Source organism: Triticum aestivum, chromosome 1A (genome assembly GCF_018294505.1).
Source record: "Triticum aestivum cultivar Chinese Spring chromosome 1A, IWGSC CS RefSeq v2.1, whole genome shotgun sequence".
Taxonomy (NCBI): Eukaryota; Viridiplantae; Streptophyta; class Magnoliopsida; order Poales; family Poaceae; genus Triticum; species Triticum aestivum.
The window spans coordinates 277,606,833-277,622,936 of NC_057794.1; the positions used below are offsets into that span (position 1 = coordinate 277,606,833).

A 16,104-nucleotide genomic window follows, 5' to 3' on the forward strand; every position below is an offset into this window, starting at 1 on the left:
CCCTCGATTCAATCGTACACTAATCATACACGCAAATGTATATGATCAAGATCGAGGACTCACGGGAAGATATCACAACACAACTCTAGACACAAATTAAAATAATACAAGCTTTATATTACAAGCTAGGGGCCTCGAGGGCTCGAATACATAAGCTCGAATACACAAGAGTCAGCGGAAGCAACAATATCTGAGTACATCCATAAGTTAGACAAGTCTGCCTTAAGAAGGCTAGCACAAAAGTAGCATCGATCGAAAAGGCAAGGCCTCCTGCCTGGGAGCCTCCTAACTACTCTTGGTCGTCAGCGGTCTCCATGTAGTAGTAGGCATCGACGGTGGCCTCTAGCTCCTGGGCTCCGACATCTAGTTGGATCAACCGGAAAGAAGAAGAAAGGGGGAAAAGGGGGAGCAAAGCAACCGTGAGTACTCATCCAAAGTACTCGCAAGCAAGGATCTACACTACATATGCAACATTATCAAAGGAAGGCTCTATATGTGGACTGGGCTGCAGAAATGCCAGAATAGAGGGGAGAACCTAGTCCTATCGAAGATTAGCATCTTCTGGAAACCACCATCTTGCAGCAACAGGAGGGAGTAGAGTAGCATAAAGTAAAGTAGTAGAAGTGTTATCAACCTCGGCCAGAGATCCTTTCTCGACTCCCTGCGAGAAAGCAATCCCAGAGCCATACTATCCATTTATCACCTCATATCCAAGCCTCATCTCAAGTATCCAGTTCTAGTTGTATCGACCGGGATACAACTCCAAGTGTCCGTTACCGTAGGATAGGCTATCGATAGATGTTTTGTTCCCCGCAGGGGTGCACCAATTTACCCACCACACTCGATTAACTCCGGCCAGACACACTTTCTTGGGTCATGCTCGGCCTCGGCCAAACAATACGCCGCAACCCGACCTAGGCTTAATAGAGAGGTAAACACGCCGGACTAAACCTATGCCCCCAGGGGTCATGGGCCATCGCCCCAGGATCTCCTGCACGTTGCGTACGCGGCCGGTGAGCAGACCTAGCTACCTCCCTAAAAAGGCAGGAGCTTACCATTCCAGCTCGGCGCGCGCCGCTTAGTTGCTGACGTCTATTAAGCTTCGGCTGATGCATATGACGCAGAACGCCCATGCTATGCCCACGTGATGGTTAGTGTTATCAGGCCAGAGGCCCCTCGGATCAAATATCCAAATCGTAGTGGATTAGGAGCACGCGGGAACAAGCAGAGACTCACGAAAGATGTGACCCCGTTTCCCCGTCTCGAGGACTTGCGACAAGGGCTAGGAATGCCCGGCCACGCCTCGTAATTATCTCGCGGGCACCCTCCAGGTCAACCCGTCTCCACATCACTCAAGGGTACCCCTCAGGGTCGACCCACCCTTCCAAGTAATAGTTGTAAAGTCCAAGTATCCGTGTGTCCAAACATCAAGGGGAAAACCCGAGGAATCACCCTCGGTGAATTCCATTCGATGTAATCATCAAGGTGAACGTAATAGGAACCACCCCTGAGGTTCACACTTGAGGGGCTGCACGACAGAGTCGTATCGGAAGTGGTTAAGGCGGAATCACCCTCGATGACCACGACCTAATAGCTACACTATAGGGTTAACATTAGAAGTGTTGTAGAGGTCTCACCCTCGGCACTCGATAGTAACCCAGTAGTGTCGAGCAACTAAGGGGAAAGTGATGTGTGGTGCCGGGGCCTGGTCTTCGATCCCGTTGATCGGGTCTTCAATGATGAAGCAGGGGAAACAAGGACAAGGTGGGGGTCACTGATGGATCACTAACCAACCTATACTAAGCAGTTTAGGATAAGCAGGTAAGGTACAATAAGCAGGTTACAAAAGTAGGCTATGCATCAGAATAGGAGCAAACAATTATAGTAGCAAAACATAATGCAAGCATGAGAGAAAGGAAATGGGCGATATCAGGATTATCAAAGGGGGGGCTTGCCTGGTTGCTCGGTGGCAAAGGCAGTGTCGTCCGCTGTGAAGTTGATCACAAGGGCAACATTGGTCTCGGGGTATACCAGAGAGAAGAGGGGGAAGAAACAGTAATTATAAAGCAAATCAAGCATCATAAAGCATAACATGGTAATACGCGGTTTTAGAGGTGAACTAACGCAGTGCTAGACGTTGCAGACGGAGAGGGAAAACATCCGGAGGGTTTTCCCGACGTCTGATGTTTTCCGAACAAATGAAAAGAGAGGCGACGGTTCCATGTTTAGCATGGCAGGGGCATGTGACAGATGAATGGACCGTGTATCCGGATTCGTTGGATTTTTCTGAACAACTTTTATGTAGAAAACAATTTCATCCGAGCTATGGTTTATTTTCTATTAATTTTTATAGGTTTAACAATATTCCAAAATTTCTGCTTTTGATCAATTCGAGTTGACCAAGTCAAATTGACTGGTCAAATAGGTACGGGTGGCTCACATGTCATAGGTTGTACCAAAAAAATAAATAAAACTAACCTAATTAAATGGGACCCACATGTCATAGGGTAGCAACTAATTTAACTAGTACTAATTAGCCCCTAACCTAACTTACTCCTAATTAATTGGGCCAGCCATTGGTATAGCCATGCCTCACTTTCACTGGCTGTGCCATGGTTGTGTGGGCACAGTCAGCACGCATGGGCGCTGAGCCACGACAGCCATGGTCATGAGTAGCAGTAGCTATAACGCAGAAACAAGGCATCAACTATCATACGCAGCAGCAGTAGTGAGCAGCAGAGCAGCATGGAGCAGAGTAGTAGCAAAGCAGCATGGAGCAGAGTAGTAGCAAAGCAGCGTAGCAGCAAAGCAAAGGCAGCAGCGGCGGCGGTAGCAGCACACCAGGGTGGCGAGCGGGCGTCGCGCGCGCCTGGACGACGCGAGAGAGCAGTGGGCAGGGGTGCGTCGCTGCCGGCGGCCCCGCTGCTGCATTACCGCCGACGCGAGAGAGCAGCAGGCCTGGCAGGGGCGCGGCCATGTCTCGCGGGAAACAGAAGCAGCGCAGACGGCGATGGACAGCAGCAGCGGCGCAGGTAGGCGCGGCCTGGGGTCAACCGGGAGCGCGGATCGCGACAGCGTGAAGGAGCGCAGACACCGCCACGGTGAGCTTCGGCCATGGCGGCGAGGCGGTGACATACGACACGAATCGAGACCTTGGAAGATGGGATCCAGAGGAGAAGCTCACCGCGAGTTGGATGATGAGGTCGGGGAGGCCGAGGACGGACCGGAGCCGTGGCGAACAACGTCAGACGCCGGCGATGTACCGATGAAGATGTGCCTGATGCCGAGTGTACTGGGCATCCTAGCTCGAGCCCTTCAGCGAGGGTGAAAGAGACAGCGATGGCGGAGCTCCTCGATGTCTTCTGAGGCGGTGAGGTGGACGGTGGCTGCGGTGATGATGACGACCATGACCAGGGCGAGCTCTAAATCTGAACAGAGAGGCGCGAGGGGAATGAACTGGATGGCTAGTGTTTGTCCACTCCGTCGGGGAGGTCCTTATGCATCTCCAGGGGGCTCCGGATGGTCGACACGGCGACATCCGTGGCATGGACAGCCGTGTGCGCGGCCACGCCAGGGCGCTGCCTCCTCCTGTACAGTAGGAAGAAGGAGAAGGCCATGGTGGGCTTGGGACGTGCACTGTAGTTGCATAGAGCCCATATGTACAGTAGGTTTTAAGTCTTTTATTTTTCCTTTTCTGTTGAAACAAAATAGCTTCATAATAAACAAAACTTGAACCTAAGTTATTATTATAAAATAGGCTACTGCCACAATTTGCTCGGTAGTTAAATAAATTAGATTAGCATTTTTTTATAATTTAAAAAGCAATTATAGTAGCAAAATAAATTAGATTAGCAGGCTATGCATCAGAATAGGAGCAAACAATTATAGTAGCAAAATATAATGCAAGCATGAGAGAAAGGAAATGGACGATATCGGGATGACCAAAGGGGGGGCTTGCCTGGTTGCTCGGTGGCAAAGGCAGTGTTGTCCGCTGTGAAGTCGATCACAAGGGCAACATCGGTCTCGGGGTCTACCGGAGAGAAGAGGGGGAAGAAACAGTAATTATAAAGAAAACAAAGCATCATAAAGCATAACATGGTAATACGCGGTGTTAGAGGTGAACTAACGCAGTGCTAGACGTTGCAGACGGAGAGGGAAAACATCCGGAGGGTTTTCCCGACGTCTGATGTTTTCCGGACAAATGAAAAGAGAAGGGATGGTTCCATGTTCAGCATGCTAGGGGCATGTGACAGATGAATGAACCGCGTATCCGGATTCGTTGGATTTTTCTGAACAACTTTTATGTAAAAAACAATTTCATCCGAGCTATGGTTTATTTTCTATTAAGTTTTATAGTTTTAACAATATTCTGAAATTTCTGCTTTTGATTAATTCGAGTTGACCAAGTCAAATTGACTGGTAAAATAGTTATGGATGGCCCACATGTCATAGGTTGTACCAAATAAATAAATAAAACTAACCTAATTAAATGGGACCCACATGTCATAGGGTAGCAACTAATTTAACTAGTACTAATTAGCCCCTAACCTAACCTAATCCTAATTAATTCGGCCGGCCATTGGTATAGCCATGCCTCACATTCACTGGCTGTGCCACGGTTGTGTGGGCACGGTCAGCACGCATGGGCCTGAGCCACGGCAGCCATGGTCATGAGCAGCAGCAACTATAACGCAGAACCAAGGCATCATCTATCATACGCAACAGTAGTAGTGAGCAGCAGAGCAGCATGGAGCAGAGTGGTAGCAAAGCAGCATGGAGCAGAGTAGTAGCAAAGCAGCATAGCACCAAAGCAAAGGAAGCAGCGGCGGCGGTAGCAGCACACCAGGGTGGGCGAGCGGGCGTCGCGCGCGCCTGGATGATGCGAGAGAGCAGTGGGTAGGGGCGCGTCGCTGCCGGCGGCCCCGCTGCTGCACTACCGCCGACGCGAGAGAGCAGCGGGCCTGGCAGGGGCGCGGCCATGTCCTGCGGGCAACAGAAGCAGCGTGGACGGCGATGGACAGCGGCAGCGGCACGGGTAGGCGCGGCCTGGGGTCACCCGGGAGCGCGGACCGCGACACTATGAGCGCGATGGAGCACAGACACGGCCATAGTGAGCTTCGGCCATGGTGGCGGGGCGGTGACATACGACACGAATCGAGACCTGGGAAGAGGGGATTTGGAGGAGAAGCTCACCGCGAGTTGGATGATGAGGTCGGGGAGGCCGGGGACGGACCTGAGCCGTGGCAAACGACGCTGGACGCCGGCGATGTACCGATGAAGATGTGCCCGATGCCGAGCGTACTAGGTGTCCTAGCTCGAGCCCTTCGGCGAGGGCGGAGCTCCTCGACGTCTTCTCAGGCGCTGAGGTGGAGGGTGGCCGTGGTGACGACGACGACCAAGACCAGGGCGAGCTCTAAATCTGAACAGAGAGGCGCGAGGGGAACGAACTGGACGGCTAGGGTTTGTCCACTCGGTCGGGGAGGTCTTTATGCATCTCCAGGGGGCTCCGGATGGTCGACACGGCGATATCCGTGGATTGGACGATCGTGTGCGCGGCCACGCCAGGGCGCTGCCTCCTCCTGTACAATAGGAAGAAGGAGAAGGCCATGGTGGGCTTGGGTTGTGCCCTGTAGTTGCATAGAGCCCATATGTACAGTAGGTTTTAAGTCTTTTTTTCCTTTTCTGTTGAAACAAAATAGCTTCATAATAAACAAAACTTGAACCTAAGTTATTATTATAAAATAGGCTACTGCCACAATTTGCTCGGTAGTTAAATAAATTAGATTAGCATTTTTTTATAATTTAAAAAGCATTTAATTTAATTGCTTTAGCCACTATTTTAAACAGTTTAGGGCACTTAGACGTTTTGGAAAAAATTTAGATCACTAACAATATTATCAAAAGAATATTTGCCACATGATGAACATTTTAGTTTTCATGTTTGACCAATTTACAAATTTCACTTAACATTTGAGTTTGAATTTGACTAGAATTTCAAATGGGATATTGATCAAAGTGACTAAGCATTGTTATAGCAAAATGATTAGCTTGATCTCAGGGATTACTATAACATGACACCCTGGGTGTTACAAATCTCCTCCACTAAAGAAATCTCGTCCCGAGATTTAAGTGGGGATGTAAAGAGTAACTTCGGGAGAACTGACCCTTATAGGGTTAATTATCTGGTTAACAATTCAAGGAATGAGGTAAAAGTATCTCTCTAGTTGAAACTTAATAAAACATTGAGAGCAAAATAAGAAGGTACCATAAGAAGTTTCGAGCAGGCAGGCAATCGGTTGATGCCTAATCAGAAGGCGAAAGGTGTCCAGAGCAATGAAAAGAAATATTGTGTCTGATACGAGACTAGATCATCCATAGGACGGTGGCTCGTGAATTTCATAAGAAGCCAAGTGCAAAGGATACTTCAGAATCAAGGTTGTATAGGAGAGTCAGGTTTTGATCCTGTGAAACTGCGAGTTATGGGCCCACCTTATGTGTTCAGAGTAGGAAGAGCGGTGACATCTTACACGGATATGATATCAAGGCATGCCATAGGATTCCCTGTCAGTTATGTTGGCACCAACGTTGGTACCAAGGGCGAGGGACGAAGAGAACCATTCTCCTGCTCATTGAGACGAGGCGGGCCAATAGGCAAAGTTCTCATCCATCGATGGTTACTGGAATGTCAACAATAATAATAACAGGGTCTTACTGACAAATTGTACACCGAGGTGTTTATATAAGCAGGGAACTATTACTGCTTATATCATATAGATCACAAGAAAGGTTAAACAAAACAATGGAAATGAAAATGTGATTATTGTATTAATCAGTCAAATGGAAAGGAAAAGGTGTTTATACTCACATATCAAAGTATACCCTTCCAAAGGACAAGCAGAGATTGATATACCCATCAATACAACAAGAAGATAACAATTTGGAAAAAGGGGCGACGAAACTCCTGACGTTACCCATGCCATGGTGTTTGGATAATTGATCAAGAAACATTAAGCATTGCGCTTCCAATGTTCTTGTTGATGAACAGAGTACCACAGTCGTGCTTCGGGATAGCTTGACATGATCATTAGATAAAGGTCAGACTTTGGATACACAAATCATCCATCGAAAACAACTTATAAATTAATTCGTACAATTTTAGCAAGGAAAAGATGAGGATAGGGCCCACGGGCTCAACAGTAATTCATCGAGGGGGAAATGATGATATTTCTCATCATGAATTCGATTGATAACCTGGAAGAGCTCAGAATATTGATGATGATCACGACATATTTGTCGATAGGTTTCATGATGATGTAATCGGTCGGTGATGACATCAAGTCAAAGGCATGATGAAGTGAAATGTTATTGGTACCATGGGTACGACACAAACTTGAAAACAAGCTTGTTGTTCAAGGCAAAATGATATGACGAGAAAGATCGACGTAAGCTTAGCTCATCATCGAAAATTGTGCTCCGGAAAGGACCTGGTAGCACTATTAAAATTTAGCACAGTAATGATATAACCGATCAGGCTAGGAATGACTTGAAGGATTATTAAACTCATTAGCAATGAAAATTACTTAGAGTTATTGGTTCGGAGTGCAGGATCGATTCACTTATCGGTGTTCTTGGGTGACTGATAAATCAGAACCCTAGGGAAATATTAAATCGGTGAGAAGCAATACTAGATGAAGACCCACAGGAAGCAACACGGTCCTTTGATATCCTCGAGATACCAGGGGGTAATACTCGAAGGTAGATCAAAATAGAGGTTGAGGTTGGCAGACGTAATGATCTGCAGAAGGCAAGTACTTTTAACTTGTCCGAGAATGGGATCAAAGAAGAACAATCACGGTCGGAACCATGATTGCAAAGGACAAAATCATAGATACAAGATAAAATTATGCCAAGTGAATAATTATTGTTACGAGAAGCTATCATGATAAGCTCAACATCGTTCCCATGGGCATGAACACAAAGTTCAAGGTCGACTTCCACTTCTCCAATGCATAATCTTTCATTCACTTCTCACTTTCCATGAAGTTGTAGCATTGAAATTTTATTTGACTAAAAGCCAGTAGAGTATAACATGCATAACTTTCGAGTTCACACGGATTATGAAAGTGTAACACCCTCGATGCAACTATAGCTCCCACGTGTCGAGGCACGACTTAGAGACATAATTGCATTGAAGGCATATGTCGCAAGTAAGGTAATCTTTACACATCCCATGTAATATAATAATAAAGGGGAGAGAACATAGTTGGCTTACAATCGCCACGTCAATCAAGGTACATAAATAACATTACATCAACCAAACACTCATGGCCCGACTACGGCGCCAAAATAAAAGATAACCCAACATGCGACACGGTCCCGATCACCCCCAACTAGGCACCACTACTGATCATCAGGAAAGGAAATATAATAACGTTGAGAGTCCTCGTCGAACTCCCACTTGAGTTCGAGCGCGTCACCTGGAGCGGAATCATCAGGTCCTGCATCTGGTGTAATAGTAATCTGTGAGCCACAGGGACTCAGCAATCTCGCACCCTCGCGATCAAGACTATTTAAGCTTAGAGGTAAGGCAAGGTAAAAGTATATGTGGAGCTGCAGCAAGTGACTAGAAAATATGGTGGCTATACTGTTCGTAAAAGAGAGCGAGAAGAGGAGGCAAAGCGCGAGCGAGAAACTAGAGAGCAACCTGCGCAAGCATTACTCCAACACCGTGTCCACTTCCCGGACTCCGCCGAGAAGAGGCCATCACGGTAACACACTCAGTTGATTCATTTTAATTAAGTTAAGGTTCAAGTTATCTACAACCGGACATTAACAAATTCCCATCTGCCCATAACCGCGGGCATGACTTTCGAAAGTTCAAATCCCTGCAGGGGAGTCCCAACTTAGCCCATGACAAGCTCTCACGGTCAACGAAGGAATAGACCTCCTCCCAAGATGTTCCGATCAGACTCGGTATCTCAGTTCTTCAAGACACTTCGACAGGTTAAAACAAATCCAGCAACACCGCCCGAATGTGCCGACAAATCCCGATAGGAGCTGCACATATCTCTTTCTCAGGGCACACTCAGATTGTCTAAACTTCCGGTAGGCCAGCCCAGGGTTGCCCCTGGTAGCCACCGGCAGCTGACGAGTTGGACCAACACTCAGAGGAGCACTGGCCCGGGGGGGTTTAAATAAGATGACCCTCGGGCTCCGGAAACCCAAGGGAAAAAGAGGCTAGGTGGCAAATGGTAAAACCAAGGTTGGGAATTGGTGGAAAAGCTTTAATCAAGGCGAACTATCAAGGGGTTCCCATTATAACCCAACCGCGTAAGGAACGCAAAATCCGGGAACATAACACCGATATGACGGAAACTAGGGCGGCAAGAGTGGAACAAAACACTAGGCGAGAGGCCAAGCCTTCCACCCTTTACCAAGTGTATAGATGCATTAAGATAACAAGATAATATAATGATATCCCAACAAGTAAATAAATGTTCCAACAAGGAACGGCCTCCAATCTTCACCTACAACTAGCAACGCTATAAGAGGGGCTGAGCAAAGCGGTAACATAGCCAATCAACGGTTTGCTAGGACATGGTGGGTTAGAGGTTTGACATGGCAATTTGGGAGGCTTGAAAGCAAGTGGTAGGCATCGTAGCATTGGCATAGCAAAAGAGCGAGCATCTAGCAAAGCAAAGATAGTAGTGATTTCGAGGGTATGATCATCTTGCCTGCAAAGTAGTCAGAGTTGACTGGATCCTCAAAAGCAAACTCAACGGGCTCCTCGTTAGCGAACTCATCTCCCAGCTCTACCCAAACAAGACAAACAAGCAACAAGGACACAATCAACCACGTGCAAGGATCAAACAATATGATGCAAAGATGATATGCTATGCGGGATGCGATGCGGGATGCATATGCAAGATGTGACAAGGAAAGCATGAACCTGGACTCAACATGGAAATCCAAGTGTGCCAGTGAAAATATGAGATGAAATCGCTTGAAAACGATATAAAGAATTCCGGAATCGGAGTTACGGTTTGGAAATGGCAAGCAAAACAAATATGACACCGGTCTGCGATTTACAACAAGTAGCCATCTAAAAGCAAGGAGATGAACATGCTACAGCACCCAAACATGACAACAAAATACATGGCAGGGTTGCACTCAAGATTCTTAACAAAAGTCTAGCACTGAGCTACGGCCAAATCATCCATTAACAGGTTCAAACAAGCATGACAAAAATGCATATGGCAAACAGATTCCAGACTTAGTGAAATTAACACTTGTCTGGAATTTCAGATCAGATAGTCCTCTTCGGAGCAACAAAACTAAATGCTACAGGACCTGAACATGGAAAAGTAAAGCATGGCATGGAGCTACTCAAAGAGCTTAACAATAGTCTCTTAGTGACCTTGAGCCAAAAGGGATCAGAAAATACAACTGCAAGCATGTGAACATGGCAAAAACGCAATCAGTTCTCAGACTTAGTGAAAACTGGAGCATGCTGAAAACAGATATCAAGTAGGCATGTTTACGAGTTCGATGCACTCACTACGGAGCAAGACATGATAAGCTAAGCATACATCCATCTAGAACACACAAAATTCAAGCTAGACATGGCAAGAACAATAGCATAGCATGCACGGATCAACTATAACATCATCGGCAAAATTGCAAACAAGTTGACAATCTGCCCAGATTCACAAAGTAGCAAAAGTAAAGCTAGATTGACTCAAGCTAGGGTGCTCCATAATTGCAAACAAAGACATGGATGGATAGATCACTACAAGATTAACAAAACATCCTTACTGATCATCCTCAAAAGAGGCACGGATCACTAGGAAACAACAGGAACATATGGCCATATGAAATAAACAGCCCAAGGACTTGGTGGAATTGCTAAGTCCTTGAAATCAGCACTACCAAGTGCACCACTTTGCAAGCTCGTGCTAGTCACCACACACATCACAAAAATACATGGGTTGCACCCCTGGAAAGATGGCAAAACCCTTAACAAAACATATGTAGAGCTCATGGGCATATCATGCACACAGTAATCATGGCAAAAATGACAAATATGCAAATGGAGTAGCAGATCTGACAATTATCTCAAGTAGCCCTCTTCTAACAGCATTTCGGGCATCAAGATGAACTCAAATGAAAATGATGCAATGGAATGAAATGATGTACTCTCTGAGACGAACATTTTGATATGCTATATGCCAAAACGGAGTTACAGATACGGAGATACGACACGATGAACAGGAGCACATGGATCTGGGATTTTGGGACTTAGAAGAAAAACCACCTCCCAGATCTAGGGTTTGCACGTGCCCCGAGGTTCACCGGAGGAGTCGCCGGAGTTCGCCGGCCGGAGTTGACGCGGGGCGGCCGGAAGCGACGAGGAGGACAGCGGAGGGCGGCGGGGTCACCGGCGTTGAGGAGGACAGGCGCGGGGCGATGGTGGCCGGGGCGACGAAGAACGGTGGCGGGGCGGCGAGCTCGGCCTTGGCGCGCGGCTGCCGGAGTGACGGATCCGCGGCGGAGGCGACGGAGCGCGGCGCCGGCTCGGGAGGAGAAGGGCGGCGGGCGGCGGATGGCGGCTACGGGCCGCGGGGGCCAGCGCTGGGCCTGGCGGGCCCGGCGGGTGGCGGCGCGGCGATGTGGGCACGCTGCCACGTGTTGATGCGGGATTGGCCCGGGTGGGGCGGCGGACGTGTCCGGCCGGGGACGGACGTGTCTGGTCGGCGCGAGAAGATGGATCTAGGGTTAGGGAAAGAGTGGTACCGCGAATTTTGAGAGGGTGGTCTATAAATATGCATAGGAGGGGCTAGGAGAGTCCAAATGAGGTGCGGTTTTCGGCCACGCGATCGTGATCGAACGCTCTAGATGATAGAACAGGTTTAGGTGGGTTTTGGGCCAACTTTGAGGGGTGTTGGGCTGCAACACACACGAGGCCTTTTTGGTCCCTCGGTTAACCGTTGGAGTATCAAACGAAGTCCAAATGGCACGAAACTTGACAGGCGGTCTACCGGTAGTAAACCAAGGCCGCTTGGCAAGTCTAGGTCCAATCCGGAAATGTTTAATCCCCACACACGAAAGAAAGCTAGAAATGACCACCGGAGGAGAACGAAGCGCCGGAATGCAAAACAGACAACGGGGAAAATGCTCGGATGCATGAGACGAACACGTATGCAATGCAATGCACATGATGACATGATATGAGATGCATGACAACAACGACAACAACACACGGATACAAAAACCCGAACCCGAGAAAATAAAATAACTTAACACCGGAAACAGCAAGAGTTGGAATACAAATTGGGAAAGTCATATCCGGGGTGTTCAGAAAGGTACAGGTTCAACCCATCGAGGCAACTTTGGAACATATACCACAAACTTCAGTAGCAAATAACTAAAGTTCAGAAGCAGAGCATGGTTGACAAAAGCAGATGATACAACGTACCAAAGGCGTTATGTATCAGGGGAAGAACTCAAGGTTTTGAGAATATGCTGGAACGGTCGGATAATAATCCACAAAAGGATCTGGCAGACCACAAAGAATCGGATGTGAGTATCGATACTCAACTAGAAGAAGAAAGAATGCAAGGGGATCAGATTATAGAAACAACTGACTAATTCAATCAAGTGCAAAGGAATTATGATTTCCAAATCAAGATACCAGAAGCAAACGCTCTGATCAAGGATGGATAGGTTGAATAGGCTTAGGGGTACAATCGATAGCAATTTGATGGGTCGATAACCAGCTCATGTTCAAAATGACATCTGAGCTGGAAATATAATTTAGAAGGATCAACCGATGATTGCGTGCATTCGCACTCATGTTGAATAAATAGGATCAAAATGACGGTGTCAAAGGAGACTAATGAATATTGCCAGCCATATGGGAAGCATCCATAATGCAAGCAGACAAGTATTTGCAAAGCAATAAGCTACTAAGGATTTTTGGAGGATCGAATAGTATTTCGAAGACTTTTGTGAAACACAAGAACAAATGGATGAGCCGATACTCGGTAAGTGCGAGGAATTATCCGTAGGGGTATTCATGTGGTAAAGAACTGCAAGACAGTAAGCTCAAAGGATTCTCGGGGCAACAGAGAGTATTTCGGGGCATGTTGTAATAATAAGAGCATCAGGGAATGATTGTATGAATGGCAAGTGTACGTAGTTATCCATAAGGATATATCAGTGGTAGGGAATTGCAAAAGCGATCGGTACAAGTCTCGAGAGAAAATCAGAGAGTATCTTCGGAATCTTCTGGTGTAGCAGGCGATCATCTGGAATGAAGGGCTCTCCGGGAGGAAATGGTTACGAGAACCTAATGTTAGACTTAATAAAATCATTTAAACCGAATAGAAGAGAGATTCGAATCCCAGAGTATAGGCGAGGAGTAAAAGATTCTAATAACACCCAATTGGCGATGTGGGCCCGTAAGCCACACAGCCAAGTTAGTAAAAGTTTTTGTAGTCACAAGACTTGACTTCGGCCAAGGAGTTGGAAAGGCGGCTACCTACAGGCAGTCGGCTCTGATACCAACTTGTGACGCCCTCGGTTCAATCGACTAATCATACACGCAAATGTGTACGATCAAGGTCAAGGACTTACGGGAAGATATCACAACACAACTCTAGACACAAATTAAAATAATACAAGCTTTATATTACAAGCTAGGGGCCTCGAGAGCTCGAATACAGAAGTGTCAGCAGAAGCAACAATATCTGAGTACAGACATAAGTTAGACAAGTCTGCCTTAAGAAGGCTAGCACAAAAGTAGCATCGATCGAAAAGGCAAGGCCTCCTGCCTGGGAGCCTCCTAACTACTCCTGGCCGTCGGCGGTCTCCACGTAGTAGTAGGCATCGACGGTGGCCTCTAGCTCCTGGGCTCTGACATCTGGTTGCATCAACCGGAAAGAAGAAGAAAGGGGGAAAAGGGGGAGAAAAGCAACCATGAGTACTCATCCAAAGTACTCGCAAGCAAGGATCTACACTACATATGCAACATTATCAAAGGAAGGCTGTATATGTGGACTGGGCTACAGAAATGCCAGAATAGAGGGGAGAACCTAGTCCTATCAGAGACTAGCATCTTCTGAAAACAACCATCTTGCAGCAACAGGAGGGAGTAGAGTGGCATAAAGTAAAGTAGTAGAAGTATTATCAACCTCGGCCAGAGATCCTTTCTCGACTCCCTGTGAGAAAGCAATCCCAGAGCCATACTATCCATTTATCACCTCATATCCAAGCCTCATCTCAAGTATCCAATTCTAGTTGCATCGATCGGGATACAACTCCAAGTGTCCGTTACCGTAGGATAGGCTATCGATAGATGTTTTCTTCCCTGCAGGGGTGCACCAACTTACCCACCATGCTCGATTAACTCCGGCCGGACACACTTTCCTGGGTCATGCCCGGCCTCGGCCAAACAATACGCCGCAACCCGACCTAGGCTTAATAGAGAGGTCAACACGCCGGACTAAACCTATGCCCCCAGGGGTCATGGGCCATCACCCCAGGAAGTCCTGCATGTTGCGTACCTGGCCGGTGAGCAGACCTAGCTACCTCCCTAAAAAGGCAGGAGCCTACCAGTCCAATCCGGCGCGTGCCGCTCAGTCGCTGACGTCTATTAAGCTTCGGCTGATGCATACAACGCACAACACCCATACTATGCCCACGTGATGGTTAGTGCTATCAGGCCAGAGGCCCCCGGATCAAATATCCAAATCGTAGTGGATTAGGAGCACGCAATAACAAGCAGAGACTCATAAAGAATTGACCCTGTAGCCCCGTCTCGAGGACTTGCAGCAAGGGCTAGGAATGCCTGGACACGCCTCGTAATTATCTCGCGGGCACCCTCCAGGTCAACCCGTCTCCACATCACTTGCGGGTACCCCTCAGGGTCGACCTGCCCTTCCAAGTAACAGTTGTAAAGTCCAAGTATCCGTGTGTCCAAACATCAAGGGGAAAACCCGAGGAATCACCCCCGGTGAAATCCACTCGATGTAATCATCAAGGTGAACGTAAGAGGAACCACTCCCGAGGTTCACACTTGAGGGGTTGCACGACACAGTCGTATCGGAAGTGGTTAAGGCGGAATCACCCTCGATGACCACGACCGAATAGGTACACTACAGGGTTAACATCAGAAGTGTTGTAGAGGTCTCACCCTCGGCACTCGATAGTAACCCAGTAGTGTCGAGCAACTAAGGGGAAAGTGATGTGTGGTGCCGGGGCCTGGTCTTCGATCCCGCTGATCAGGTCTTCAATGATGAAGCAGGGGAAACAAGGACAAGGTGGGGGTCACTGATGGATCACTAACCAACCTATACTAAGAAGTTTAGGATAAGCAGGTAAGGTACAATGAGCAGGTTACAAAAGCAGGCTATGCATCAGAATAGGAGCAAACAATTATAGTAGCAAAATATAATGCAAGCATGAGAGAAAGGAAATGGGCGATATCGGGATGATCAAAGGGGGGGCTTGCCTGGTTGCTCGGTGGCAAAGGCAGTGTCGTCCGTTGTGAAGTCGATCACAAGGGCAACATCGATCTCGGGGTCTACCGGAGAGAAGAGGGGGGAAGAAACAGTAATTATAAAGCAAACAAAGCATCATAAAGCATAACATGGTAATACGCGGTTTTAGAGGTGAACTAACGCAGTGCTAGACGTTGCAGATGGAGAGGGAAAACATCCGGAGGGTTTTCCCGACGTCTGATGTTTTCCGGACAAATGAAAAGAGAGGGGACGGTTCCATGTTCAGCATGCTAGGGGCATGTGACTGATGAATGGACCATGTATCCGGATTCGTTGGATTTTTCTGAACAACTTTTATGTAGAAAACAATTTCATCCGAGCTATGGTTTATTTTCTATTAATTTTTATAGTTTTAACAATATTCCAAAATTTCTGCTTTTGATTAATTCGAGTTGACCAAGTCAAATTGACTGGTCAAATAGGTACGGGTGTCTCACATGTGATAGGTTGTACCAAAAAATAAATAAAACTAACCTAATTAAATGGGAGCCACATGTCATAGGGTAGCAACTAATTTAACTAGTATTAATTAGCCCCTAACCTA

The 16,104-nt window shown here is 47.2% G+C and overlaps 1 long non-coding RNA gene across 1 annotated transcript; it reads right to left on the reverse strand.

Annotated features, from left to right (window-relative positions):
- Nucleotides 1–265: 265 nt before the first annotated feature.
- Nucleotides 266–5,519, reverse strand: LOC123045818 (uncharacterized). Its single transcript, XR_006421593.1, has 3 exons — nt 5,194–5,519; nt 3,185–4,030; nt 266–363 (listed from the first exon to the last, which is right to left on the reverse strand). It is a non-coding gene; the product is annotated as an uncharacterized lncRNA (long non-coding RNA).
- Nucleotides 5,520–16,104: the final 10,585 nt, after the last annotated feature.